The sequence below is a fragment of the Schistocerca cancellata genome, unplaced genomic scaffold, assembly GCF_023864275.1.
Source record: "Schistocerca cancellata isolate TAMUIC-IGC-003103 unplaced genomic scaffold, iqSchCanc2.1 HiC_scaffold_674, whole genome shotgun sequence".
Lineage (NCBI taxonomy): Eukaryota > Metazoa > Arthropoda > Insecta > Orthoptera > Acrididae > Schistocerca > Schistocerca cancellata.
In genome coordinates this window covers 397,501-402,500 of record NW_026046685.1, presented here as the reverse complement: position 1 = coordinate 402,500, position 5,000 = coordinate 397,501, and the positions used below count along the sequence as shown (strand labels likewise).

The window sequence follows — 5,000 nt, the reverse complement described above, 5'->3', positions numbered from 1 at the left end:
ATCGGAATTAACCAGACAAATCGCTCCACCAACTAAGAACGGCCATGCACCACCACCCACCGAATCAAGAAAGAGCTATCAATCTGTCAATCCTTCCGGTGTCCGGGCCTGGTGAGGTTTCCCGTGTTGAGTCAAATTAAGCCGCAGGCTCCACTCCTGGTGGTGCCCTTCCGTCAATTCCTTTAAGTTTCAGCTTTGCAACCATACTTCCCCCGGAACCCAAAAGCTTTGGTTTCCCGGAGGCTGCCCGCCGAGTCATCGGAGGAACTGCGGCGGATCGCTGGCTGGCATCGTTTATGGTTAGAACTAGGGCGGTATCTGATCGCCTTCGAACCTCTAACTTTCGTTCTTGATTAATGAAAACATACTTGGCAAATGCTTTCGCTTCTGTTCGTCTTGCGACGATCCAAGAATTTCACCTCTAACGTCGCAATACGAATGCCCCCGCCTGTCCCTATTAATCATTACCTCGGGTTCCGAAAACCAACAAAATAGAACCGAGGTCCTATTCCATTATTCCATGCACACAGTATTCAGGCGGGCTTGCCTGCTTTAAGCACTCTAATTTGTTCAAAGTAAACGTGCCGGCCCACCCAGACACTCAATAAAGAGCACCTTGGTAGGATTTCAACGGGGTCCGCCTCGGGACGCACGAACACGCACGAGGCGGTCGCACGCCTTCGGCTCGCCCCACCGGCAGGACGTCCCACGATACATGCCAGTTAAACACCGACGGGCGGTGAACCAACAGCGTGGGACACAAATCCAACTACGAGCTTTTTAACCGCAACAACTTTAATATACGCTATTGGAGCTGGAATTACCGCGGCTGCTGGCACCAGACTTGCCCTCCAATAGATACTCGTTAAAGGATTTAAAGTGTACTCATTCCGATTACGGGGCCTCGGACGAGTCCCGTATCGTTATTTTTCGTCACTACCTCCCCGTGCCGGGAGTGGGTAATTTGCGCGCCTGCTGCCTTCCTTGGATGTGGTAGCCGTTTCTCAGGCTCCCTCTCCGGAATCGAACCCTGATTCCCCGTTACCCGTTACAACCATGGTAGGCGCAGAACCTACCATCGACAGTTGATAAGGCAGACATTTGAAAGATGCGTCGCCGGTACGAGGACCGTGCGATCAGCCCAAAGTTATTCAGAGTCACCAAGGCAAACGGACCGGACGAGCCGACCGATTGGTTTTGATCTAATAAAAGCGTCCCTTCCATCTCTGGTCGGGACTCTGTTTGCATGTATTAGCTCTAGAATTACCACAGTTATCCAAGTAACGTGGGTACGATCTAAGGAACCATAACTGATTTAATGAGCCATTCGCGGTTTCACCTTAATGCGGCTTGTACTGAGACATGCATGGCTTAATCTTTGAGACAAGCATATGACTACTGGCAGGATCAACCAGGGAGCTGCGTCAACTAGAGCTGAGCAGCCGGCCGCCCGGGAGTGTGTCCCAGGGGCCCGCGCGAACACGCAAGCGTCCGCTCAATTATTCTGCAAACAGGAGGAGGCTGAGCTCCCCTGCACAATACACCTCGAAACCCTCTCAGGTCCCGGCGGCGCGCAGCGCCGTCCTAAGTGCTTGGTCGGGTTCGAGAGAGGCGCAATCGCCCGGAGTTAGGCGAGTAGACGCTTTAGGTGCGACCACCCGTGCTCCCAACTGAGCTTGCCGCTGCCGACAGAGGCCCGGGAGCGTGCTGTCGTGGCATTGCCGGCGGGAGACAACACGCGCCACCTACGGTGACCGGCAGCTCCAACGCCAGCGCCACAGAAGGGCAAAGGCCCCACGTGGGTGCCGAAGCGAACTCTCCCAGCACAGCGCACGTGCCAACACGTCTGCACAACTGCGATACAAACCACCAGCGAGAACCGCTGGGGCGACCGAGCAGCAGACGGCGTCGCGGCGCCGAGTGCCGGGCGGCGGCGCATCCTCAACGCACACAGTCCTCAGTCGGACCAGCACACTGCAGATGTCCACCGCGCTTCGCACCGGGCCCGCGAGGACCCACTTTGGCCGCCCGGCGCCGCGCGCAGGGTGCCCCGGCGCGCAGCTGCGCCGCCTGCCGCGTCCGTCGGCCGGCGCGCCTGCCACTGGGCGCCCCCACCAGCCGGCTGTAGCGCGTGCGCCCACGCACCGCGCGGCCAGCACGCCGGGCGGCCCCCCCTCACCGGCCGGGGACGGTCCCACCCAGCCACCGCCGCGTATCGCTTCACACACAGATTTGCCCTTACTGATTTACCTCCAGCAACAACAACCGTACCACAATGGGTTTACCAGTTGTTCATTTGCGTAACGTCACCAGCAAACGTAGACGTCCATCCCAGTTTGCAAATGCAACGATTATTGCATACCTGTCTGTTAGGTGTCACGACACACTACGTCTGCCCACATACACGCAACAAAATGTGCACGACTAGAGAACACGTGGGAGGTGGCCCCCTACGTATGCGATGTCCATTACGAGACCGACTGTCAACCAGCATCTGTACCATGTCGCAGATGTGGAACGCGGTGCACCATGCTATCACACTGTGTGAGAAGAGACGACTACGTTTGAATACACGCGCCACTACATCAACAGACGGCTCATGCTGATCGCCATCCAGGGCGTCCGTTACTCCCACACGTCTCTATGGCGTACCACACTGCAATGTAGCTGTTATGGGGAGACGGCACGTGGCTGAGTGCACAACATTTGGACCGTATGGTTCGCTGTTGTTGGGCGCAGTCGTTGTACGGTCACACATGTGCCACAGCGTATCATTCAGTACATACGGACCTATGTGCAGTACAATGTGAGGGTTAAGCTTACGACATCAGCGGACAGTGGACACAGGCCGTACCACGACGTAGACTGAGCGCTTCGACATGCGAATGCCAGTGAACAGCTGCGAAGGGCATTGAACACGCAAGCACCTGAACGACCAGCGTGCGAAGGCAGGGGGGAGGGGGGGGGCGATGTACATCCTGCAGTCGTCCACATTACAGTGTACAGCGGGAGCATGTCAAAAGTAAGCAACACTTGCGAAGTGTTGAACATGAAACGATACACAAGAGGGTGGGCGGTGCGAGTAGCGAACTATATTCAGAGGGTTGTGGTTAGACAACACTAGATTAATGTAACGTGTCATATGCCAATTACAGAGCAGGTTAAGGCACAACGTGGGTTAGGTTAAGGCACAACGTGGGTTAGGTTAAGGCACAACGTGGGTTAGGTTAAGGCACAACGTGGGTTAGGTTAAGGCACAACGTGGGTTAGGTTAAGGCACAACGTGGGTTAGGTTAAGGCACAACGTGGGTTAGGTTAAGGCACAACGTGGGTTAGGTTAAGGCACAACGTGGGTTAGGTTAAGGCACAACTTGGGTTAGGTTAAGGCACAACTTGGGTTAGGTTAAGGCACAACTTGGGTTAGGTTAAGGCACAACTTGGGTTAGGTTAAGGCACAACTTGGGTTAGGTTAAGGCACAACTTGGGTTAGGTTAAGGCACAACTTGGGTTAGGTTAAGGCACAACTTGGGTTAGGTTAAGGCACAACTTGGGTTAGGTTAAGGCACAACTTGGGTTAGGTTAAGGCACAACTTGGGTTAGGTTAAGGCACAACTTGGGTTAGGTTAAGGCACAACTTGGGTTACATTGCGGTACAAATTGCGTTACGAATTTGGTTAGGTTAAGGTGCAAAATGGGTTAGGTTAAGGTGCGAAATGGGTTGGATTACAGTACACAACGTGGTAAGAGAGTGTGTTGTTGGGGGGGGGGGACCGAGGTTCGTTGGTAGTGATCATTGTATGTGAATGTCTGAGGCAGCGTCAGTATGTCACAGCAGTTATGTCTCGTCAGGATGCGCTTATGCGCTTATGCGCTTTTCGCTCGTGACTGGAGGCGCGCCGCGTCTGTGGTTGCGGCAAGGGAGCGGCACACCTGTGTGATTCATTCCTGCCATTGTTTCTGTGCCGTAACAGGAGGCAGTGTGGTGGTGTTGGGTGCACCCCTGTGTAGGGGTGGCTTATCTGAGCAATTGTGGATGTCGGACGGGTGGGATATTCTATTTTCGAATTGGACCCCCTGGTGTGGTTATCATAGTGTGGATGGTGTACTGTGGCGGAGAGGATGCACCGGACGTTGGTCCATGCTGGTGCTTACATATTGTATCTGTGTCTGTTACAGGCAGAGAGTAATGTGTGATAGAGTGTCTCGCTGAGGTGTGGTTCATATTGTGTGCACAGACTTACAGCATGTATAGGGACAGCGGGAATTTGGCATATTGGATATAACTCTTCGTGAAACGCAAGATATAGGGGTGGATTGCAACGTACGAGTGCGGGAAGAGTCCGCCGTTCATCCGCTGGAGTTGCGATTTCGGCGGTTGGGGTGGGGCACGTGCGGGTGCGGGTGGAGTGATTGTCGGTTGACTACTTCGTGCGACGCAGGCACTGGCGTTCGGGTTCCTGTGGTGGACAGATGATGCAGGCTTTGTGGGTGGCGTCGGAAAATGGGTACTGTGGGACCTAGCGATGTCGTAGTCGGGGTGGCGGTATCGTCGGTGCAGCAGGTCATGTTTCGGGAGACTTGCAGATGGCGGTATTTAGTTTTCGTGTTGCGCGCGACATGGTGGACGTAGTGTCGTCCGATTCGCGTAGATGGGGCTATTGCATGTGGCTTCGTCACATTGTCATAGATGGCGATGCTGTGGTTTGGCAGTATGGTTGGTGTAGTTCCGTTGGATTCCTGTAGATGGAGGTGTCGTTTCTGGGCCAGACGGTAATGTAGTTTGGTCACATTCTCATAGATGGCTGTGTTGTGTCTGTGGGTGGCGGTGTCAGCGTCGTCCCATAGAGGGCGGTATGGTCTGTTTATTGTGGACGTTGATGTCAGGACCAGAGGGCGCGCGCGAATCGTTGACCGTGCGTTATTCACGCACGAACACTTGTTCATATTTTCCTACCCTCCTATTACTCGTTGTAGATCTATAACACTGCCCAGCGTTGCAA

General features: G+C 54.4%; 1 non-coding gene across 1 annotated transcript in view; it reads right to left on the bottom strand.

Moving 5' to 3' along the window:
* The window catches only part of LOC126138938 (small subunit ribosomal RNA), a 1,909-nt gene extending 491 nt beyond the window's left edge, over positions 1-1,418 (bottom strand). Inside the window, exon 1 of the ribosomal RNA XR_007528428.1 lies at positions 1-1,418. This exon is cut by the window's left edge and continues 491 nt beyond it. This is a non-coding gene — a ribosomal RNA (small subunit ribosomal RNA).
* Between the last annotated feature and the right edge of the window lie 3,582 nt (positions 1,419-5,000).